The following is a 26,309-nucleotide window of genomic DNA, read 5'->3' as shown; positions in this document are numbered from 1 at the left end:
TCTGGGCCCTGGATTGTCATCACCTTCTTCTTTTCTTCTGCCCCTTGTTCTTCCCGCTCTCCCTCTCCTCTTCCTTCTCTTCCTCCTCCTCCTCATCTTTCCCCTCCTCCCCATCCCTTCATTCCTTTCTTCCTCCTCCACCTACACCTGTTCTAAAGGCTCCCTTGCTTACTCTTCCTTTCTCCCCTCCTGCACATCTAATCCTGTCTGATTTCTTCTCTGAGGCCTGAACACAGGCATATTCTAATTTCCAGCCCAGATGGCAAAAGCCTGAGAGCCCATATGTAAGAGAGGTGCTGGGAGTGTCATCGATATTCATTTTATCCCTCGCTCTCCATTTCATCTTACCTCCATCCTTAACATCACTGTCAGTACTGCCTTTTTTTTTTTTTTTAAAGATTTTTATTTATTTATTTGAGACAGAGAGAATGAGAGAGAGCGAGCACATGAGAGGGGAGAGGGTCAGAGGGAGAAGCAGGCTCCTTGCTGAGCAGGGAGCCCGAAGCAGGACTCGATCCAGGGACTCCAGGATCATGACCTGAGCCGAAGGCAGTCGCTTAACCAACTGAGCCACCCAGGCGCCCAGTACTGCCTTTTTGTCTCTAAAAGTGGACTACTTTGGTTCAGCTCTTCAGAAAGTACACACTCACAGACACACATACACAGAGACAGGTTTCAACCTATTTATTCTACTGAAACTATTGCCACCAATCTACCCACTTTCTCTCTCTGAAAATTCTATTTGTTTAACTTCTCTTTTAGTCATCCAGTCTTTTATTCCAGCATTTACTGATCGCCCACTATGAACTAATATTTGAGCTCAGAGCTGAGGATACACCTGAGCAAAACCAGAACCAATCTGTCTTCTCCATGGAATTTATAATCTAAATGGATAGATAGATGGTTATTGAATAAGCGTAAAATCACGATGGTTGATGTGTTTTGCAAGTTGTAGATGCAGAGATCTATGGCCTTTTGAGACTATATAACACAAAATTTGACTAAGGAGGTCAGGGAAGTATTGAGTGAGTGAGTTGATGTGTAAAGGAAGATTAGAGTTAAGAGTATTTCAAAAAGGAAAAGGCAGATGCCAAAGTTTGGTAGCAGTGATCTACTGATTGCAACTCCAGGGAGGACCTAAGAAGTGAGGAGGAGGGATAGGGTTACCCTACTTATCAAATTAGTTGGAGCATTTATGTGATGACTGCTGTTGAAAATACGGGTGTTGAAGGAATCCAGACCATCCTCACATCACTCTTATGGAAAGGTTTCTTGGGAAAGATTATTGGGATCTACAATTGTCCCATTCATTTCAGTGTTATTTGTCCTTAGACCACCACATCCAGAATTCTGCTAGTTTTGAACATAGGTTCTTTTCTGTAAAGTCAACTTAGCAAGTTCTATCTTAGATGTTGTGGAGTTATTTAAAATTTTATGTATAGATGGTCTCAAAATGGAGGTAAAACCATGGCTGCGGGGCCCCCAGCCTGATTCTGGCTGTCACTGCAGCCAGCGCCACAGCAGAGGGGAGGACCATGATCCAAAGGAACCAGAGGAGCTAGAAAATGTTGTATTGGTGGTTTGAACTTTGAAACTACAGATGATAGTTTAAGAAAACATTTTGAAAAATGGGGCACACTTACTGGTTGTGTGGTGATGAGAGACCCCCAAACAAAATGTTCCAGGGGTTTTGATTTCATGACTTACTCTTGTGTGGAAGAGGTAGATGCAGCAGTGTGTGCTCAACCACACAAGGTTGAGATGGGCGTTTGCTTAGTGGAACCAAAGAAAGCTGTTTCTAGAAAGGATTATGTAAAGCTTGGTGCCCATCTAACAGTGAAGAAAATTTTTGTTGGTGGTATTAAAGAAGATACAGAAGAATACAATTTGAGAGACAATTTTGAAAAATATGGCAAGTTTAAAACCATAGAAGTTATGGAAGACAGAGTAGAAAAAAGAGAGGATTTGCTTTTGTAACTTTTGATGATCATGATAGTTGATACAATTTTTGTTCAGAAATACCAGCTATTAATGGGCATAATTGTGAAGTGTGACATAGACCCCTTCTAAACAAGAAGTGCTGTCTGCTGGATCACAAAGAGGTCATGGAGGTGGATCAGGCAACTTTATGGGTCATGTTGGTAACTTTGGTGGAAGAGAAGCCTATAGTGGTGGAAGTGGTGGCAGCAGAGGTGGTTATCAGGGAGGGGAGTGTGGATATAAGGGATTTGGAGGTGATGGTGGCAATGATGGTGGTAGTCCTGGTTATAGCAGTAGAGGAGGCGATGGTGGGGGTGGACCAGAGTATGGACACCCAGGAGGCAGATATGGTGGTGGTGGAGGATATGATGGTTACAGTGAAAGAGGAAATTAGGAGGTAACAATGGTAGTGGTGGGAACTATAATGATTTTGGGAACTATAGTGGACAACAGCAGTCAAATTATGGACCCATGAAAGGGGGCAGTTTGGGTAGAAGAGGCTCAGAGAGTCCCTATGGTGGTAGTTATGGATCTGGTGGTAGAAGTGGTGGATATGGTAACAGAAATTTCTAAAAAAAAACAAAAAACAAAAAACAAAACCTCAGAAGAAAAGGGTTACAGTCCTTCTGCAGAAAGCTGCAGATTACTTTGAGACAGTCGTACCAAAGGCATTAGAGGAATTGTAGAAATCTGCCACAGAAGGAACGATGATCCATAGTGAGAAAAGTTACTACAGCTTAAATAGGAACCCCTTTTTGGTCAGGACTGTCACAGCCACAGTTTGCAAAACGTGCAGCTATTGATTAAAGCAGTGTAGCATCAATTAGATGTACACTCCTGAGGTCTTTTATCTACTGTAGCTTTTTCTTTTTCTTTTCATTACATCAGGTATATTGCCCTGTAAATTGTCGTAGTGTACCAGGAATAAAGGAATTTTTAACTTTTCAAAAAAATAACATAAAATTTTATAGGTAGGATGTTTGGCATAATAAAAAGTCTTTGGGACTTAAATGCTTGTCATCTTAAATAATTGAAACATTCTATGTAGAAGAGTCTGTTGGTTATAGAGCTCAGAAACAGAACTACTGAAGCGAGTCCAGTTACTCCCAGCATAAACAGGAGCAAAACAATCAGGAATACCTTACCGTTGACTTGAAGACTCTTAAAATGGAATTGACTGGCTCAGAATAAATTTCCCATAAATGGAAATATCAGGGTAAACAATCATTTCATGGGGTATATTTTATGCATTTTGTGTGTGGTCCTGAAGGAGGAAATATTTTTTTTTTTTCTTTTTTTTTTTTAATTTTTTTTTATTGTTATGTTAATCCCCATACATTACATCATTAGTTTTAGATATAGTGTTCCATGATTCATTGTTTGTGCATAACACCCAGTGCTCCATGCAGAACGTGCCCTCCTCAATACCCATCACCAGGCTAACCCATCCTCCCAACCCCCTCCCCTCTAGAACCCTCAGTTTGTTTTTCAGAGTCCATCGTCTCTCATGGTTCTTCTCCCCCTCCGATTTCCCCCCCTTCATTCTTCCCCTCCTGCTACATTCTTCTTCTTCTTTTTTTCTTTCTTAACATATATTGCATTATTTGTTTCAGAGGTACAGATCTGAGATTCAACAGTCTTGCGCAATTCACAGCGCTTACCAGAGCACATACCATCCCCAGTGTCCATCACCCAGTCACCCCATCCCTCCCACCCCACCCCCCACTCCAGCAACCCTCAGTTTGTTTCCTGAGATTAAGAATTCCTCATATCAGTGAGGTCATATGATACATGTCTTTCTCTGTTTGACTTATTTCGCTCAGCATAATACCCTCCAGTCTGAAGGAGGAAATATTAATACAATAGATAAAAGTTGAACCAGATAAACTCAAAGATTACCCACTTCTTTGATTCTGTGAATCTAACCTACTTTGGTGCCCTAGTTCAATTCTTGACTGCAACTTAAAAATCATCACCTTTCTTTGGTAGCAGTTTAGGCAGTTCCTTTGCCTGAGGCTTAAGATCTGAATGAACTGGATATTGTTCTTTTTTTTTTTTTAAATGCAAAATATGTTTTTGATTTGTAAATGAACTCAGAGGCACAGCAATGGACATTGAAATTATTATTTTTTAAATGAAATGAAAATAGAGCTGACAGCTAAAGAACTTTCACAGCAGTTATTATTATGTGTTATTATTAGCAGCAGCATGTGGTGACATTTTAGGCTCCCAAATCCACAGAAATATATCCTAGATCATGTATATTCCAGATGCTAGGGGGAAGAAAACAGAAATGCTACTGTCTGGCTTCACATGAGAGAAATATTTAAAAATGAAGTAGGAAGTCTGATAGTTTTGTACTAGGTAGTGGAGACGGATTTATCTCTATCCCTAGGGGCCGAAAGGTTAACACTGGGACTTTACTACAAATGTAGATACCTACCACCAATAGCACCACTCAGAACATGCTGAGGAATGTATTTGGCTCTTTAAGCTGTATGAAATCGGTTACATTATTAGTGACTTAATGGAAGAATGTTTTATATTCTATGGATTTAGTTGGCATGGACCCCCTAAAACACAGCTTCGAGTACAAGTAAAAACTCGATGTGGTGTGGCTTCATCCCCAACCAGAAGAGGCTCCTCTGTACATAGAGAATAAACTTCTAGACTTTCTTGATGAAGTTTTCTGGTTTTGGTACTCAAATTTCTCTTAGCAGAAATTGGACATTAACATTCTATATGTGGAATCAAGGTGGTGTAGTGTAGTCTTTAGAAATGTGGATTTAGAATCAAATTCTGCTGCATTTGAGTCTATAAAATTCTGCTCCTCCTTAGATGTGTGCTCCTGGGAAGTTTCTTCATCTCTTTAAACTTTGCTTTCCTCATCTGAAAAATGTAATAATAGTCACCCTTACCTCATAGAGGTGGTGTAAGGATTTAATTAGGTAATGTCAAATCAAGTCCTTGGATATATGTCTGGCAATGTCACATAGGTGGCAAATCAAAAAACCAAGACTTACACAACACTGGACACTAAATCATGGGAAAAGCTCATGCTCTGGGTCAGATACACCCACCTAAATTTGAATTCTAGCTTCATCTGTAATTTTGTTACTAAGGCATGTTCTTAGCATAGTAGCTGACCCAGAGCACATCAGCGTATCATCTATTTATTTTTATTTAAGAAACTGTTAAACCAGTTAGTGCTATGCAAGATGGATTATGAAATCCTTTAAAGAAATTGAATAAAAGGAAATTAGTTATATCAGATGAAAATTTTGTTTGGCTGTTACAGAAATTCCCCAAACAGTGACTTAAACAATTAGTATCTTTACTTCTTTGTCACAAAATGAAGATTTGAATGTAGGGTGTGAAGGGGTAGTACAGTGGCTCCATGATGCAGTCAGGGCTTAGGATCCTTCTGTCATCCCATCAACCATCCTTAGCATGTAGTTGTGCCCCCTGGTCATCACCGATGGCTGCTCTAGCTTCATGTTCAGATGTCACACAAGAAGGAGGGAAGAGCAAAGGAAGAAAGGCATATGCTGTGTCTCAGATCCATGTAAATCCTACAAGACAACTTGCTTTTACCTCTCATTGGTCAAAGCCATGTCCATCACCTCCTGTTTATCTGCAGTCTGGGAAACAGACAATGTCACCACTATCAAATTAGATTCTTTCGTTGATATGGATGATACAGAAGAGGCAAGTGGACATTGGGAAGGTATCTAGTATCCTTAGACAAGGTAAATAAAAATAGATTTGCTGCTAAAATGCCTCCTTCCACACACATTATCACATTTAATCCTCAAAACAAATCTAAACAAAACAAACCTTCTAGTAGCCATAACTTAAAGGCTTATTTTTAGGTGTGGCCATGAAATTTAGTATTTGCCGACGCTGGGAATAGAATCCACGTGTGTCTGCCTTCAGGGCCTGTGATCTTTGCACTCTACTGCATTGTCTCCCTTGCAATACTGTCTCTGATCTGGTGGCAGATCACTAAATTCCTGGGCTTGATCCTCATCATTTTTGTCTTCTTAGAAATGGTAGATAAATGGTTAACTGTGGTTCTGTTACTGAACTTAAAAAAAGCTAGGCGTACGTCAGAAAAGGTGATTATGTCATGGGACAGGGTTATCCAGCAAACAAAGCAGTTAACTCAGATGTGGGACACCTAGGGTCTTAGACTTTGTTCTTTCTGGGCTGACAATGCCAGTTAACGTCTCTGGTCCTGGACTGTCCTCATTCGTGAAACGGAAAAGGTGATCTGTCTCTCATATTTGACCCTGTTCTTGGAAGGGTAAGATTAGACAATAAATGTGCAAGTACTTTTTGCAAGTGTAAGTGCTTGCTATACAAATACAAGGAATTATTATTATCGATCCAGTAGCCCAAAGTGGCAATCTACTTGATACTCTATCAGAGGCTTAATTGAGCAGTTTCATTGCAACCATCAAAGCTGACAGCAGCTGAAGACTGATTCTCCAATTTGACAGAATGCGGGATCCAGATGAATGTATTCTTTCTTTTTGGTGCATGCCTGTAAGGATGGATTATCAGCACCCTCCAGAAAAAAAATAAAAAATTAGTCTAGAAAACGAAATGAGATAATAACTTTGTTGCAGACTTTACTCACTGAAAGTTATTTGTGTAAAGAGTGTTTGGGGCATAGTTTTTTTTTTCTTTATGCTTCATCTAAATAAAAACAGTTCAGTTTATTATGTCAACAATTATTTATTAAGTGGTTACTATGTCTCAGACATTGTATAGTTATGTCTGAGAACACAGCAGGAATAAGAAAAATATTGTTCCTACCTTCATGGATTTTCTAATCTGTCATGGAAGAATAATATTAAACAGTTAATTAAACATGTCATGTTTCATTAGGTAACTCAGTGTGTCAGAAATCGTCACAAAATGGTGTAAGAACATGAAAGAAAGAAAAACAATGGAAACTCTCTATTGGATGGCAGAATACATACATGCACACATACACACGGGACTTGACACAATCATGAGGAATGTGCCCTAAGAATTCTTAAATTTATAAATCCATAAAATAAACTTTAACACATGTAATTTTACCCCCAATTCAGGAAAATATGCATGAAAAATTTGACTGATTCAGAAACTTAATGATTTTATAAAAAACATATTGAATAAATACATAAAACAATATAATACAATAAAATAATCTGTATTACATTATATCTTGTTAACATTAAGCAGAACAGTGATATCTGCAGATCTGAAGGTATGATAAGTATGAAGGCATATATCAAACTCAGGTACTATATGGACAACAGTAAATATAAAATCCGTCGATCAGAAACAGGAGCCTTCTGGCCATCTTGAGGTCAGTTCCCTTTGAGTTGAACACTTGCTTTGGCTGGTAATTTTTCTGCAAAGTATTTCAGTTCTGAAGGCAAAGCTTCTGAATCATTTTCATCAAGTGAAGATGCTCTCTTATTTGACAACAATAAACATCACTAAAAATTCTCAAATGAATTTTTTCCCCAGTCATTAGTATATAACCACATGTAATCTGTCTTCTAAATATTTATTCATTTATGTATTATGCATGTATTTTTCTTTCTCTCTTAGCATAGACCAAATACTTTCATGTTACTTATTCTATCTTGACATTTTAATATAAAGTTTAATTTCAGGATATCATGCTACAAAATATAAGGAAGCATGGATATGCTAATAAAGAGAAAGCCTTATAATGATTCCCAGACTATCCTCAAATATACTGAGGATGGCCTCCACCCCATGACCCCATCCATGTCAAGAGTGTGGGTTTCTGACTTACATTTGAGGTTTGGTTCTAAAAATGGCATTGATTCCTTCATGCTGACTCCAGATGTTGACCATGCTTATATGATATTATGAATGAAAAGTCTTATGTGAGTTATGTATAGTATGTTCTGAATAAAAACACATGTAATGTTCTGGATGAAAACTATATTGTATGAAATAATTTTTGGTGGGTTGTTCATCAAGCTGAACATTTTATGAAATGGTATGAGACAAGGTTCATAAAACTACATCCTGTGGCCAAATCTGGCCCACTGATAATTTTTGTAAATTAAGTTTTAAGGAAACACAGTCATGTTCATTTATTTATGGCTTCTTTCATGCTATAACAGCAGTTTAGTAATTGTGTCAAAGATAATCCGCCCCACAAAGTTGAAAATATTTGCTCTATGTCCCTTTATAGAAAAATTTTCCTTACTCATGATATGAGGTATATACCTTGGGCCCAGTGAAACAAGTAAGTCATATCACTGTCTTTGATCTCTAAAAATAAAGCATGGTACTGTGGAGTCATACAGTACATATTTGGATCCAGGCCCAACTGTTTACGATTTGTAGGATATTAAGTTATTTAACATCTCTGAGTTTCTGTTCTTACTACGGAAAATGGGCTAATGGTACCTATCTTACAGGGATGTTGTAAGTATTATATAAAACCATGCGTGCACAGTGCTTGGCATATGCAATAACATAATTCTCCACATTATTATGAAATGTAAAGGAAAGGAATATCTTTAGGGTATTGGGTACATGAGATATGATATGGATCTTGGAGTTAAGGTCAGAATTAGGTGATTGTTTAGGTGGGTCACCAAAATTTAGTAAGGGTGGAGAGAAACAGAGCTGCAGGATAACTGAAATAAATTATGTTCTAGCCTCAGAATCTCAGAAAAGGACTGATCTTGGCCTACAGATCTTTATTACCCAATCATTAACTTTGAAAAGTGGATAAATAAAAGCAAAGTCCAGATTATAGTATCTAGATATTGCTTCCATCACAACCCTCCCCCATTTACGTGTTCATGTTCCATGGTGGATTTGGCCACTTTTATATACAACAATTACTGTTTTTCTCAAATAAAAGAAAACTTCAGGTTTCCCTGAGATCTTCTTTCATTTAAATAATCTTGGAGAGGTTTCTTGATGGTAAACCGGGACTTCTAGAATAAGCAGTAATGGTTTCAACTCTTTCTTCCTTATCCAGCTATAGTATGAAAGTTATAGAGGGTATCTATATAATCCCACTGTCTGTGATACCAAAAATATGTCTTTTGAGAGTGATTAATTCCATGACTTGCCTTTTGGATGTCACCATTTGACATTGCAGTCAGTTGCATAGCAATCCTTATGAGTCATGCTAAGCTTCCATTGGCTGATCCTGTAACAGGGAAACGTTTGTTTCATAATAATATTGCCAAAATATATTAACAACCATTGGTTACTTAAGTGAATTAATTTATATCACCTCTGATAAATGTATATGAGAGGAGATTAAGATGAATATGGATGTTGAATTTTTTTGTTCGTAGACAGTTTGTCTGTTTTCACCATCTTTCATTTTTCTAGACTCAAGGACACCTAGAACATTCTCATAACCTCTTAATGATTCTGAGTACCAGATGCCTATTGTTAATCAACATGATCACTGTTGCCTTTGCCATTTATAACTAGGGAGTATGATGAATATGCAGGGCCATTTGCACTGAGCTTTGAATCTGCTTCAGTCTTTACATGATATAAAGAAGCATCTGCTTGCCTTAGTCACCCAAACAAATTCCAAAAATGAAAGGTGAAAATATCCAAAAGCTGCTGGATTTTGCTTTTCTAAAATTTACCAGTGTTACATTTCAAGGAGATTTAATAACAATTGCTTGTGAGGGAAATTATAAAAGAAAACCAAAGATAATGGTAAAAAAATTACAGCAAGAGATTCATCTGAAAATAACTTTTTTTTATTCCTAAGAAAAGCAAATGATTTCTTATACCCAGTTTATATGTAGCTATTTTTCTCAAGGAAAATTTCTGTATCCTAAATCGTTTAGGCCATAATGTCTTTTAATTGGGATGATTAAAACAAAGAATACCCCAGACTTTTTTTTTCCACACGTAGATATTCTAACCCTCTCAATTATTCAAATAAATAGCCAACTCACTTGTTTTGTGTGTGTCTCTCTCTCTCTCCCACCCCACATCCTTTCCTTCTCCTTCCCCCTCCCTTTCTTCCTTTCTTTCTCCAAAGCAACTATATATTGTTTTTTTGTGTGCAATATGAAGACACATATTTAAAAGAAAGGGCTGATGTTCCGAAAACCTCAATCATTGCCTTTAAATACTGAAAGGACTATTGTAAGAGGGATTAAACTTGGGAAATACAGTCTTTACTGAATAAAACTAGGTTAAAACTATGAGGAGAGAAATTTTGACTTGATATGCAATTGATCCTTCTATGTCAGAAATAATTAATATTGGAATGAATTGTCTTAGTGATGTATTGAGCTTTCAGTGATTGGAGATGTTAAAACATAAATGCACAATCACTTGGAAGACATTTTGTTGAAGTTAAGAATAGATCTGATGGTCTTTTGAGGTCCCTTTCAGCTTTGAAATTTTATGGTATCTACAATATATACTCACATGCACTTACAAATGGAGTGTGTATGTTCAGTAAGGTGACTATGGATACCCGTGATTTACTCATGTTGGGCTATTTAATGTGTAGCTTGTTAGAACCCAATGATGAAGGTTACATTGCACTACTCTCCACTGGAAAAAAATGTCACTGCAATTCTAAGTTTTTCTGGAAAGAAGTTAATTACAGGAAGAAGAAACAGAGAAGTGACTGTAGGAGCAAATATCTCCATCCTTTTTTTTTTTTTTTTTTGCTTGGAGAATTGAGTCTAGAATCTGAAGTATGGATAAGACTTGAATGGTTCTGGGTGCACTGTTGAGCTACCCCTGGAAGATTTATATAGAAATATAGTCTACAGTATAAATACATGTAAAAGGGATGTCTATCTGAAGATGGGAAGATGGATCACATTATCTTCCCAGAGGAAATAATGTCTAAACTGGTATTTAAATGATTTAAAGATGGTATGTAACAAAGGGGATTTCAGGAAGAAAGGATAATCATGAATAAATGGAGACTATAGTTTTTTTTGTTTTGTTTTGTTTTCCCCGCATGGAAAGTTTAATAATGTATAAGACTGGAGAGATAAACTGGAGTCAGATAATAAGTAGTTAGAATATTTAAGTTATGTTAAAGAGTTTAGGAAGAAAGAAATGGAAAGCCTTTTTAATATTTCAAACACAGCAGTGAAATAATCAGACATTTTAAAAGCTTCTTAAGGCATTTTTTTAGGGATTGGATTAGAACAGGATGAAACTGGACATAGGAAGACCATAGGAAGACCACTTAGAAGGTTGTGTTAGTAATCTGTGCAGGCAATAGAAGACCTCTTTGTCACCAATTTTCCAATCATGTTCATTCCAAATTCTTCAACATCCTGCCTAGCTTTAACCACCAGCTGTCAATCAATGTAGATCTGTGCCTTTGGTCATCTCTCTTTTCAGGTAAAAATGAAAAACCAGGTACTCTGCGTAAAGTTCTGCCCTTTGGGAGAATTTTCTTTCTCCATCCTCCTCCTGGGCCACCAAAGACTGAGATTATTGTGCTGCAGCTGGGCAGAGTTCCCATACATCATACAGTTTTGCCCATAAAACTGAGCCCAAAATATTTCTTTCTTAGTCAACTGGATGTAAGGTACTCCCCATGATGCCATAGATGGAATCTGAGAGGCAGTTTAGCAGGAGTAGATGCTTTGAAATCCGATTCACTGATTTCTGCAATTTACTTGTGCCTTCAGGGCTAATTTCATCCCTCACATACAAATTTACTGGATGTTGGAGTGCTCTTTTGCACTCATGGCTTGGAGTGAGGGGATGTTTAGACAGCACTCTTCCAGCCTCTATCCATTACCCAGCTCCAAAGCCACATCCACATTTTTAGGTATTTGTCACAGCGGCATGTCCACTTCTTTGTGCAATTTATTGTCTTAGTCATCTAAGGCTGCTTTAACATTATGCCGTACACTATGTGGCTTAAACAATAGACATTTATTTCTCACAGTTCTGGAGGCTAGGAGATCCAATATCAAGATTTGCAGATTTAGATCCTGGTGAAGAGCCTTCTTCCTGGTTTGCAGACTGCTACATTCTCTCTGTGTCCTCACAAGGCAGAGAGAGGAAGCTCTAGTGTTGTTACACTTCTTCTAAGGACACTAATCCTATTATGGGAGCTCTACCTTCATGACCTCATCTGAACCTAATTACCTCCAAAAGACCCTACTTCCTAATACTATCACATTGGGGGTTAGGGCTTCAACATATGAATTTGGGAGGGGGGGCACACAAACATTAAGCCCATAACAATATGTAACTATTAACTATTGGGTTTTATCTAAAGGAAATGGGGACCTATTTTACCATTTCAAGAAGGCCAGTGAAATAATCAGATTTGCATTTTAAAAAGCCATATTTTTTGGAATGGGTTAAAATGGGCAAAACTGGGGATAAGAATCCCTATTAGTGATTGGGATAGTAATTCAAGTAATAAATGCAGTTGATGTAGATAGGATAATGGCTGTAAAAGGAAAAATTGTACCAATTATAGAGATGTTCAAGAGGTCAACCCAACAGCACTTTGCTATAGTTTCTGGCTTAAGAAATTGGGAGCTAGAATTATCTTCTATTGAAATTTGGGCTGCAGGATGGGATCTGTGTTTACCCCTAAAGGAAATTTCTATGTTTTTTTTTGGCTCACATTGTAGGTTCTTTCAGGGCATCTGCATGGAGATGGTGAGTATAGTGTTGGATATTTAGTTTTGAGAATCTAGAGAGAAAATAATTCATCACTAAATTTTCATAATATCTGTGCTTGAACCACAGAAATCAGTAACAGGGTGTTAAAAATTTATTGTATAGTGTGTTGCTTATATAAGCTTTAACTTAAATTTTATTAAAATAACACTAACGAAGGAGACTGTTTAGTATTTATTAGCTTCAGTTTTCTTTAATTTTTTATCATTTTATAAGTGAAAGAAAACTGAGGATAATAGATATAATACAGCCTACCAAAATCTAACAGAATTTAATGGAGACAGAACTTAAACTCACTTCTCCGTATTGCCTTGCCAAGGTCCTAGCAGAAGTACCTTGTTGTTTTAGGACCTCAGGTTCATCATATATCAAAAGGATGTAGGCTATCCCTTCTAATTCAAGAGCCTATAAATTGATGTCTAGAAAGCCATTGTTTCTGTACAGCCTAAACTTCCATAAAACCAAGACAGTAATATTTATAGGCCAATTTAGCTTCAACTATAAGCTTAGCCTACAGGACAAATTTGAAATCTTTTTTTTTTTTTTTTTTGGTTGGGGGAGGTTTGAAAGAGAGAGATGATCAGTATTTCTGCATTGTCAGTTAAATATCAGACTATTATAATAAAGTAAATGCCACTGTACAATTAGGATAATAGCTCCTCATTTTACCTTTCATAGGCAACAATATTCTGTACTTAAAAATGAGAGTCTGAAAAAAATGAGTCAGAACACTTTTTTGTTTGGTATAATTTATTAGATCTTCAGAATACTTTCATCCAGAACAATGAAATTTAGCTTACTAACTATAGAGAACAAACTGATGGTTACCAGAATGGAGATGGGTAGGTGGATGGGTTAAATTGGTAGTAGGGATTAAGGAGTGCACTTGTGATGAGCACCAGGTATTGTAAGGAAGTGTTGAATTACTATACTGTACGCCTGAAACTAATATTACACTGTATGTTAACTATGAGAATTAAAACTTGAAAAAAGTAAGAAAAATAAAAATAATAAAATTCAAACATTCTCTGGACAGTTTATATAAAGAGTCTGAACTTTTAAAAAAGATATTAGATTTTACTTGAAAGGGTGAACATTTATTTATACATATTATATTTAGAAACACAAATGCCAAGTCTTATTAAGGAATATTATTTGGCAGTCTAATGATTGCCAACTCCCCTAGGAAATCAAGCCTTATATAATGTGAAGAAATAAATTGAGCTGAAAATCAAGATTCTAAAAACAAAATAACCATCAACATATATGTTTTGGTCTTTGGTGTCCACTCTCATTCCCAAAGGATGCTTTAGCAGTATCCAATATTCCTAAAATGTAATAATTTTATGCCCAATTTAGGATGAATCTGCTTGCATGATCTTATTTTGAATGGCTTGCTGATTTTGACTGGTCTGTGCTTTGGCTCAGTAGTCAATGGGGGTAGAATGTATATTTAGCTCTATTAAATGAAGGAGCAAACTATCACAACACAGCTTGATGTTTGCACTAATGGGAATCTTCCCAGTCAAATCAGTGGAAGTGATTTTATAGAATATTTATCTTTTGGAGACAGGGACTTAAGAAATTTATTGCCTCTTTGTGTAGATATTTTCCCACCAGTCTCAAAGAGGCAGTGTTAAACATAATTCTGGAAATGGATCTGAAATTACCACACTCTCTTTGAAAAATAGATTATTCCATTTGTTTATTATTTCCAAATGACCTCAACTTGAAAATGTAAGCTGAATCTAAATTAGTATGGGATTATTTATGGAAGATTAGTCAATAGGTTCAGCAGTGTTCTGGACTATTTGTGTTAGATGACACATGGTAGCCAATAGGACCTCTTCACAAATCAACCTAAGGTAATTCACTTGAGAGGACTAGAACATTTTGGAAAATTTATTAGAGAGTTTGATGCTTTTAAAAGCAGGTAGAAATGGAATGAAATGAACAAGGTGTTATCATGGCTTTAATTTTATCTCCATAGAGGTGAGGTTACCTAATGCAAAAGACTCACAAACTACCAACTCAGTCTTTACACTTTATAAAAAGAGTACTTAAAATAGGACTTTATTCTTAGAAATAAGTAAAAAAATATAAACAATAATAATAAACATTTAAAAATCTAAGAAAGAAAACATTTCAAATTGCTGATCCAGTTCTAGTTCTGAGGATATATATATATACCATTAAAATAAAAATTAAAATATGAAAGGATAGCCAAAAAAATGAGAAGAACTCTATGTGGAATAAAGTATAAAACATTTAATTTAATGTCTAACTCTTTTAAAAATATCCACAGAGGAATAAACTGAAATAAAACTGAAGATACCAGGAGGACAATAAAAGAATGCAAAACAACTAAGCAGAGACTTAGCAGGATAGAAAATGAAGAACTTAAAACTATGCACAGTGGACTTCATTTGCTGGCCCTCAGATTGCTTTTGACACTCTTGTGGAATAGCAAATATAAAGCCAGGCAGGTATAGCACTTTCAATGGATACTGAGAAATATCTTACAATGGGAAATTCTTCCAGATGGTTAAAAGGAAAAGATTCAATAATTTGATCAAATAAAGAAGCAGTACAGAAATATTTAGTAATAGATTTTATAATGGGAATGGCTCCTAAGTAAACACATGTTCATTGCCTTTACTGGTGCAGAATATCCTAGGTAAGTTAGAAGCCCTCATAATTTCTAAAAGTGCAGGTAATATTGCAAAAAAAAAAAAAGTCAAAATCAGTAAATACCACTTTCTGCTAAAAATACACTGTGACAAAGACACATAATTAAAATGCAAAGTCTCACCATCATAGCTCTCTTGCCATGAAAATCTTTTTGAATGAGGGAATGAAACTTTTGAACAAAATGCAGCTTTTTGCCTAAATCATGAATTGTCTTTTCTAATATTTCTTCAACAAAACTCTTATGTGAAGAGAGATTGGGTTGCAATCTCAGGTTGCAGTGTTTTCTTTTTCATACCACATGTATGGTAAAGTAATGGCTCTAGTAAGAAATTAAACTATAGAAAAGTTATGTAGTTTTATGTATTCTCCCTGTGTATTTATTAAAGTGTCACCTGTGTCCTACACTTTTTATATTAGCTCTGGCACATTGGTGAGAAATGAAATACTTCATGCTATCAAAATATTTGTAACTATTCCTTTGGCTTAAAGTCACTAAAAACATTTATGTTCATTGTTCTGACTGGGCATGTATATAATTTTATACTGAAGAGCTATCATAGGATTAATCACAGTTTGAGGAAAATTCAAGATTAGTAATGTAAAATAAAAGAACTCTGAGTCTAATTATTAGACCGGTATCAGACATGAATGGAGGTCAAGAAGACCAAAGCCTCTTTGTTTGGGTCGGGAAGAAGGAAATCTTGTGCTGACATTGGAGGTCAACAACAAGTGTGATCAAAGGAAAGATATACTGAGGTCAAATTCACAGATTAGGAATTAGCCAATCATTACCTTAGAGGAGAATTTCTGTTAGAGGTTTAATAAAAAAAATTTATTTCTTCTACTACATAACAGTCTCAACTAATACATAGTTTAATCTCTTCATACCTATTTTAACCTCTTAAACATGGAACTATTGGAGTTTAGAGGAGGGTTTAAGGTGGCAGGTATATAATGATGGACCTTTAGCTACATTCCCTAAAATGATGGGGAAGAAATCTTGGTATTTCATTTGGATTAACAAATAAATGACTTGATTGGAAAATTATAGCTTTTTGTTTTAGAAAATTCTAAGTTTTGAGCTTTTACCCTTGACTTCACTCGATGCGTAATAGAAACATTACAAGATGGCATGTAAAGAGGAGAGATGATCAGAATCTAGCTTCTCACCTATGGCTCTTCTCCTCTCTTCTTTGAATTTGATTTCAACTCTAGTACATCTTACAAGCTTTCTATATATGTCTTCTCCTTAGTGTCTTTCCCTGCTTGTTTCTCCATACTCTGTTCATCTCCAGATTACTGATTTACTCTTATGTGTGTTCAGATCCATAACAATGACCTATTAATTCACATTTTCTTATTTGACTCTCAGGTTGTGTCTCATGAACTATATCCATGGACTGTGGCCAGATATTTCTGGAAACCAGTGTCTCTCTAGCACCTTGGAATGTCAGATGTTAATAAGTTTATAGAACCATTTGGAGAGGGTTTTACTCCTGTGTCAGAAGTGAATTCTCTATGCAGTACATTGAAGGGTGTGATGGAGAAAACCTGAGACAGGTGGGAAAATGAGAGAAAGGGAGAATCAAAAGGTGACTTAGTGATCATGGAGAAATCTGAAAATGAAAGAAAACTGAAAGAGAAAGATTTTTTTGAGGGCAGGAAATTAGATTTGTACATATGGTTAAAAAATGTGGGTGTCAATGACTACCAATTATGGCTCATTAGAATATTGTAACCATGCTATGAAGGCAGTCTTGATAGCAGTTGCTTATAAAGGATGTCCTATCTCTTTCATTTGTAGGTAAAATTTTAATGATAAAAATGCTCAAAATATAAAATACTTCTCATTCCTTCTTTGGAAGAGTGTAGCTATTATTGCCCTACCCTTATCCAATTTTTTTCTAGTCTGTACATTACCCAGTACTCATCATGAAAAGTGTACTCTTGAATCCTATTTCCCCCATCCTCCCACCCACCTCCCCTCTGATAACCATCAGTTTGTTCTCTATAGTTGAGAATCTGTTTCTTGGTTTGTCTCTCTCTTTTTACTTCCTTTGCCCATTTGTTTTGTTTCTTAAATTTCACATATGAGTGAAATCACATGGTATTTGTCTTTCTCTGACTGACTTAATTTCACTTAGCATTATACTCTCTAGCTCCATTCATGCTTTTGCAAATGGCAAGATTTCATTATTTTTTTATGACTGAATAATAATCTGTGTATATATACCACTTTTTCTTTATCCATTCATCCATCAATGCACCTGGGCTGTTTCCATAATTAGGTTATTGTAATTAATACTACATTAAACATAAGGGTATGTGTATCCCTTCAAATTAGTGTTTTTTACTTTTTGGGTAAATAGCCATAGTGTAATACTGGATCATAGGGTAGTTCTATTTTTAACTTTTTGAGGAACCTTCATACTGTTTTCCACAGAGGCTGCATGAGTTTGCATTCCCACCAACAGTGCACCAAGGTTCCTTTCTCTCCACATCCTTGCCAGCTCTTGTTTCTTGTGTTTTTTGATTTTAGCCATTCTGACAGGTGTGAGGTGATACCTTATTGTGGTTTTGATGTGCATTCCCTGATGATGAGTGATGTTGACCATCTTTTCATGTGTCTGTTGGCCATCTGTATGTTTTCTTTGGAGAACTGTCTGTTCATATCTTCTGCCCATTTTTTAATTGGATTATTTAATTTTGGGAAGTTGAGTCATGCAAGTTTTTTATGTTTTGGATACTAACCCTTTAACAGATATGTCATTTGTGAATATCTTCTCCCATTCCATAGGTTGCCTTTTAGTTGTGTTGATTATTTCCTTTGCTGTGCAGAAGCTTTTTATTTGGATGTAGTCCCAATGGTTTATTTTTGCTTGTATTTCCCTTGCCTCAGGAGACATCTAGACAAATGTTGCTATAGCCAATGTCAGATAAGTTACTGCCTGTATTCTCTTCTAGGATTTTTTTTTTAATTGTATTATGTTATGTGGATTTTTATGGTTTCAGGTCTCATATTTAGGCCTTTAATCCGTTTTGATTTTATTTTTGTTTATGGTGTAAGAAAACGGTCCGGTTTCATTTTTGGCATGTGACCAGTTTTTCTAACATTTGTTAAAGAGACTGTCTTGTTCCCATTATATATTCTTGCCTCCTTTGTCAAAGATTAATTGATCATATAATCATGAGTTTATTTCTGGGTTTTCTGTTCTGTTCTATTGATCTGTGTGTCTGTTTTTGTGCTAGTACTACACTATTTTGATTACTACAGATTTGTAATATAACTTGAAGTCTGGAATGGTGATACCTCCAGTTTTCTTTTTCTTTTTCAAGATTGCTTTGGCTATTTGGGGTCTTTTGTGGTTCCATACAAATTTTAGGATTGTTTCTTGTAGTTGGAACAATGCTGTTGGTAGTTTGATAGGGATTGCATTTAAATGTGTAGACTGCTTTGGGTAGTATGGGCATTTTAGCAATATTTGTTCTTCCAATTCATGAGCATGGGATATCTTTCTATTTCTTTGTGTAGTCTTCAGGTTTCTTTCATCAGTGTTGTATAGTTTTCAGAGTCAGGTCTTTTGCCTTTTTGGTTGTTTATTCCTAGATATTTTATTATTTTTGGTGTAATTGTAAATGGGATTTTTTTCTTAGTTTCTCTTTCTGCTACTTCATTATTAGTGTGTAGCAGTGCAACAGATTTCTGTACATTGATTTGATGTCCTGTAACTTGACTGAATCCATTTATCAGTTCTAGTAGGTTTTGGTGGAGTCTTTTGGGTTTTCTCCATATAGTATCCTGTCATCTGCAAAGAGTGAAAGTTTTACTTCTTTACCAATTCGGATGCCTTTTATTTGTTTTTGTTGTCTAAATACTATGGCTAGGACTTCCAGTACTATGCTGAATAAAAGTGGTAAGAGTGGACATCCATGTCTTGTTCCTGATCTTAGGAGAAAAGCTCTCAGTTTTTCTCTATTGTGTATGATGTTTGCTGTGGATTTTTCATATAAGGCCTTTATTGTGTTGAAGTATGTTTTCTCTAGATCTACTTGGTTGAGGCTTTTCATCATGAATGGATGTTGTACTTTGTCAAATGCTTTTTCTGCATCTATTGAAATGATTATATGGTTTTTATCCTTTCTCTTATTGATGTGATGTATCACATTGATTGATTCGCAAATATTGAATCACCCTTGCATCCTGGGAATAAATACCACTTGATAGTGTTGAATGATTTTTTTAGTGTATTGTTGGATTCAGTTTGCTAGTATTTTGTTGAGGATATTTGAATCTGTGTTCACCTGAGATATTGGCTTATAGTTCTCTCTCTCTTTCTTTGTGTATGTGTGTGTGCGTGTGCATGTGTGTGTTTGTGTGTGATGTCTTTATCTGGTTTTGGTGTCAGGGTACTACTGGTCTCATAGAATGAATTTGGAAGTTTTCCTTCCTCTTCTATTTTTGGAATAGTTTGAGAAGAATAGGTATTGACTCTTCTTTAAATGTTTGGTAGAATTCACCTGTGAAGCTGTCTGGTGGAGGTTTGTTTTTTGTTTTTGTTTTTCTTTTATATGTATTTTTTATTATGTTCAATTAGCTGTGTTTTTGTTTTTTTTTTTGCTTTGATTTTTGTTTTACTACTGATTCAATTTCATCGCTGGTAATTTGTTCCAATTTTCTATTTTTTCCTGCTTCAGTTTTGGTAGGTTATACGTTCCTGGAAATTTATCCATTTCTTCTAGGTTGTCCATATTGTTAACATATACATTTTCTTAATATTCTCACAATTATTTGTATTTCTGTGGTATTGGTTGTTATCTCTCCTCTTTGATTTGTGATTTTGCTTATTTGAGTCCTTTCTCATTGGGTCCTCTTAAAGTTTGGCCTTTACAGTGAATGGTTTTTTAAGACAGAATATTGAGATAAATAGCCTCCACAGAAATTCAATTGACTGTTTCTACTGTGGATGTAATGTAAATGCTTTTAAATTTAAATTGCTGTGTGTGTGTGTGTGTGTGTTCAAAAATGTCATAGATTCTAGGAGCGTTGTTACCTGAAAACTTAAGTTGGGAGTCTCTTTGAAGGTATTAATTAATTTAATTAATTATTAATTAAATACCTTCTCTGAAGGTATTTTAAAATATTCAGCTGTATCATGGCCTGGCACTCTTCAGTAAACAAGTATGAGAAAAAAAAATCTCTTCCAAAATCATCTCTTACAAGGGCTGTGAAATACTTGACCTGACAACTAGGTTTGGATTCTTATGCTATGTTCACGGTCTATTCATTATTCTATGGCACTTTCTGCTAATTACTTATTATGGTGCAAGGTGAGCACAGTTAACCTCTTTAAAGAACTCTGATCCAATATTGAATTAGTTTCATGAAGATTCCTGGAGCACAGGATCAGGCTGACTCAATGACACAAAACCCTGGCATAGTCATTGCAAAAATAGTCACAATTTTTAATCAGATAAATTGATTATGACCTAGTTAGGTAGGTAAAAAGGCAGTTAGGGTCTGGAAAATATACTACATACAGTAAGTTTTTGCCTGAATTGGGGCTTAGAGCTCAATACCTTGGTGAAAAGAGAGGGGTTGGGAAGGGCATTGAGGAACTTCAGAAATAGAAAGCAGAACCTAGCAAACAGGTTATTAAGACTGGGCTCAAACATAAGGGAACAAAGTAGAAATCCAGTTAACAGAAATTAAATAAAAGGTAGAAATTTAGTCACAGGAACATGGGAGAAAAATATTTTGCCTTCAGATCTAGAACTCCCTCAGTTTTGATTCCAAATCTCCTGTGCAATGAAGTGAAGGTTCTTGAATCCCTCCTGACAAGTAGGTTCCACATTTTGGGGTAGTGCTTAGCCCAAAGGTGAGAGTCTAGTACTCTAACTCAAGGAAGTGAGTGATTTGGGGACTGGGTATCCGGCAGATTTTGAGAGCTATGAATGATGATTAAGATTCTTTTAACTCACGAAGTCAAAGTTGTATAATTGCTTTCTGTAGTGTTTTGATAGCTAATAAAATTTATTAAGCCATGTCCAAATTGAAAAATTAATGACAGAAAACATTTATTTTTGACTGTATCTATTTTTAAATAGTTTTCCAGATAATCATCCACCTATTAGTTGTGCTGTGCCTCTTTTTCTTACAGATGGGGTAAAGTTCCAAATTTTAAAAATTATAACAAGAATGGAAATAGGTACACTAGAATTACTATCTAGCATATTAAAAATCAGGCCCCTTCATTTGTAGTTTTTAATAAAGGTAAAAATCCTCATCAAAGCCATATATGACTTCATTGGTATTTCTTGAGGGATCAGAAAATGGAAGAAAACCATGGTATTAGAAATTATTTCAAATGCTTCCTGGCTTTCCAATCTGAAAGAAAAAATAAGTGAAGCAGATAAATCAAATTTACTTCAGATCTAGTCACAAATCATTTTAACATCAACTTCTTAAATTGATAAGTACATTTCTATACTGAAAAGTTTTTACTACAGTTACATCCACTGGTATTTCATAGCTCATTATTTTAATACATGAAATACTTCTCAGATATCGTCCTTAACAAAAGCATGAAAAAAACGCCCAAACATAAATTAGCCACTTGGAGGCTCATAACAAGTAGATTAATGTAAAGACATCCTGCTTTGACTTACAACCTCTTTGCAGCATAATGGATGTAACTCTTCAGCACAATGAGACAGGGCACACAAAGACCAACTCTAATTGAGATTAGGCATGATCATTTGGCAGATTGGGTAAGAACTAATTCATGCATAAATTTTCAAGCCAACATGATATACATTTTTATGTCTTTTAGAAAATAGAGTCTATTTTTATTTATTTATTTATTTTTTTAAAAGATTTATTTATTTATTTATTTGACAGAGAGAGAGAGACGCAGCGAGAGCAGGAACACAAGCAGGGGAGTGGGAGAGAGAGAAGCAGGCTTCTGGCCGAGCAGGGAGCCCAATGCGGGGCTCAATCCCAGGACTCTGGGATCATAACCTGAGCTGAAGGCAGATGCTTAACGACTGAGCCACCCAGGTACCCCTAGAGTCTATTTTTAATTATATCCAACTGCAACTGCCTCCTGAGATGGAGAGGTTAAGTAGGCATTTGGATATATAAATCTAGAGTTCAGAGAAGAGGGCTGGGATACAAGTCAATGTGAGGGTTATCAGGATTTAGACAATATTTAAAGACCTTGGATGGGGTGGAATCTTCTGTGGAATTAAAGTAATGTAAAAAAAAAGTTTAGAAGATACCAAAAAATGAAACCCTGGGACTTTCAATTAATTTAAAATTCAGGAATGTGAGAAGTAACCAGCAAAAGAACCCCAGAAGGGGAAGTCAGGGAGGTAAAATGAGAACCAATTGAGAAAAACTCTCCCCAAATCAAGAAAAATGAAAGTTTAAAAAATATCCACAAAAGAGCAAATAAATGATTAAAAGTTGATATTGTGAAGAGTGATGTTGGAAATAACAAATTCTAATTGGAGTGGGTTCTAAAGGGGATGGTCAAGAGAAGCAGAGACAGGGCGCCTGGGTGGCTCAGTTGGTTAAGCGACTGCCTTCGGCTCAGGTCATGATCCTGGAGTCCCGGGACCGAGTCCCGCATCGGGCTCCCTGCTCGGCGGGGAGCCTGCTTCTCCCTCTGACCCTCCCCCTTCTCATGTGCTCTCTCTCTCTCATTCTCTCTGTCTCAAATAAATAAATAAAATCTTTAAAAAAAAAAAAAAAAAAGAGAAGCAGAGACATGGAATGTAGACAGCTATATTCAAGGGTATAGCTGTAAAGAAAGAGGTGGGGTAGATTTGTGGGGTCATGAATGGCTATATATCTTGGAGAAAAGATTGCTTACAGTTATGTTTGTCATTCAAGCCATTTTATATATGAACCAAATACACAGAACTGAATTAAGAGTAAGAAATTTTTCAGCCAAGAATATTATGTGTGCTCCTTTCTTTGAAGTAAAAAAAAAAAAAAAAAAAAAAAAAATGACCACTAGATATCCCTAGGAGAGGAAAACACTGCAATCTTTATAGGTTGCTGTTTAATTGTTAACATTTTCAATGGAAGTTTTATTACTGCAGCAAAAATGATTTGGGAGTTAGGCAGACCCCAGTTCAAATCTGTACACTATTTTGATGTATGTTGTAGTTTTAGTTTAGATGTTTGAATTATTTCTATATAATGCTGATTACAAGTGTAGACATGGAATCAGTTTGCAGCCTGTGAGGTGGTGGTAACTGATGGATTTTTCTTTTTGTGGTTGATGTTTAGGCTTGATGAAATAACATTTTAATAAGTTTAAGCTTTAAAACTATTCATTTAAAAAAAATTCTGAGTGCCTTAGATAAACACTCAGCAAATGTTAATTATTATTGTGATAGGAGACGTCACTTTCAACCATACAGATGAACTCATGCTAGCCAAGATAGTTTTAGAAGCTGCTTACTGTCACAGAAGCTGTAGCTGAACCAACGAACTGACTTGAATTTACTCCTTGGTAAGTCAAAAATAGAAACACAAGGTGGAGTTTTCCCTCAAAATCAACTTAATTTGCAGCAAATAAGGAGATCATGGGGGATAACTTGCAAAGCTGTGACTACCCTAGTAAAGGTGGAAGGGTTCCTTTTATTTAGGGTTAGGATGAATATTTAGATAAAGGAGCCATATTATTTTAGGTAGAGGCAGACATAAGGTGGCCCATGCACCTTAAGGAAGCATGCCTATGCATACATTGTGTGTTATGTAAATGAGGCTTGTGCTCCTTCTTGGGTAAAGATTTTATTATAATGAGGTAAAGGTAATTGTCAGTCACTCCATGAGTCCCTCCATGGTCCATCTGTGTATGAGTCGGGGGTTAAATTCAAACTGGTCTGGTTAGTCTAGGCAAGCCAGAACTCTTTGGGCAGTTGTCATTGTGTCGGTTTCCATCACAGATACTATGCCCCTTGGCTCTTTTGCCTGAGTTAAGAGATAAGCTAGAAAGGAGAGCTTAAAGAAAACTATGGAACAAAGATCCATGGGTGCAAGCAGGTGAGCAGTAAAGGTCAGGTCTTGGGATCTAGCTGGACAATCCCAGTCTAAGGATCTTCGAGAAATTTACTAACAGAGAAATAACCTTAAAGATAATTTTTATGACTACTGGTATTCAGTGTGTGCAAGAGAGAACAGTCCTCCTGTAGACATTATATTGTAAGGAAATAGTAGACATTAGCCTGTTTTTAACCATCCAGCATAAACATTTCCTTCTTGTGTTTGGGGAAATTTTTGCAGTCTGAATCTTGAGAGGTGGGATTCTGCCTCCACCCATGAAAACTGCATATGGTCAGATATCTGTTCTTTCAGACTTACAGAAGCTTGGGTGCATCAAAGAAAAATTGCACCAGACAAGTTAAACAGGCAAGGATGATTTTATTCAAGACTAACAATGGAGATTAAACTCAAGTCTCTTGAAGTGAAAGGTGGGAATGTTTTTAAATGCTGGAATGAGTTAGTGAAAAAATACTAGAGAATCTTACAGGGGAGGTGGGCCAATTAGCAAACATAATTAGACCATTTGTGTTTGCTAATTGGCACTTATCTCATCAAAATTAAACTTCTACCTAGTTTTAGGGGTGCTATCTTCTTTGATGATTACATTTCAAAGGGATGGCTCTCAGGTCCTTGAAGTTGAGTTGTGGAGCTGGCAAGAGGCTAAGAAAAGATTTACATCTCAAAGGGACAGAGAAATATCTTAGAATTGCAAGTGTTCTAAAATAAATGCTCAAAGAAAATGAATGTCCGGGGGGACTATAGTGACAAAGAAACCTATCAAAAGTTTTAGTCATGCTGAGGGGAATGTTAAGACTGTTTTGGTCAGAAGACAGATGATTAAAGTTTGGTTGATTGGATGCCCCTCTTGGGACCTTTGGAATTTACCCAGGTGTTAGTATCCAGAGTCCAGTGCTCACTGGGAATGGTGGAGGTGATGTTGGAGTTTAGATTCCAGCCAACGCATGAGACAATGATGTTTGCTGGTGGCAGCCTCCAAAACATCTTTCCCATCACCAGATTCTCCCCATGATTATATTCATAGCTTCTTAGATTATCTTGGTTCCTGTCTGAATTATGAGCCTGGTTTACCAGCTTATCTTTGATTTACTGAACTCTCCAATATTCGGACAAAAATAGTCTTCTGCTTAGTTAACTAGAATTTATTTTTTCTTTTGTTTGCACTGAAGCACACTGACTGCTCTTTAATGTTTTTCTGGACACACTTTGCACATTTTCATGCTGGATGACATTTCTTTTATGCCACTAGGAAGAGTTTTATTTACTCCTCTTTGGCACTCCATTGTCACTATCATCACTACAAATTCATTCTTATATTGCTTGGAAAAGTAACACCAGTTCCACATACCATAGCTTGTCCTCAAAATAATATCCTATGCCAGAATAAAAGATGAAAACAAATTAAAACTCTAAATGTGACTAAAACAACTGGGAACACTACATTCAGTATAACCGAGGATGTAGAAGATCTGCCAAAAATGTAAATTTAGTTTTTTATTGATTCATGTGTAGATAGAAAAATAAGGATACAAATGTACTAATTTAGCATGTCATCATCTTATTCCTTTATGAGGCTATTTATTATAGATTATTATATTTCCCAGTATTGTATTTTTCTCCTTCCTCCCTCTTCCTGTCTTTACTTTGAAACATATTTCTTCAACACAATTGATGTTACCTGTATAATCTGAGATGCTCTGAGAAATATTTGAAATGTAGAAAATTAGTCCTTTAATTTTGAACAGCTAAAAACTTAACTAGCCAATAGTGAAGACTGTTGTGTGGTCATTACAACAATGGAAGTTTACAGGAACATAAAGGATCTATCTGCTGGTATAAAATTAGGAAAATTCAATTGCTT

The 26,309-nt window shown here is 36.0% G+C and overlaps 1 pseudogene; it reads left to right on the top strand.

Annotated features, from left to right (window-relative positions):
* The first annotated feature begins 1,453 nt into the window (after positions 1-1,453).
* LOC116625217 lies at positions 1,454-2,553 on the top strand (annotated as a pseudogene).
* Positions 2,554-26,309: the final 23,756 nt, after the last annotated feature.

This window comes from Phoca vitulina, unplaced genomic scaffold, assembly GCF_004348235.1.
Source record: "Phoca vitulina isolate PV1807 unplaced genomic scaffold, GSC_HSeal_1.0 scaffold75, whole genome shotgun sequence".
NCBI lineage: Eukaryota > Metazoa > Chordata > Mammalia > Carnivora > Phocidae > Phoca > Phoca vitulina.
Note: the sequence above shows the minus strand (reverse complement) of the source record. Positions and strands in the feature narration are given on the sequence as shown.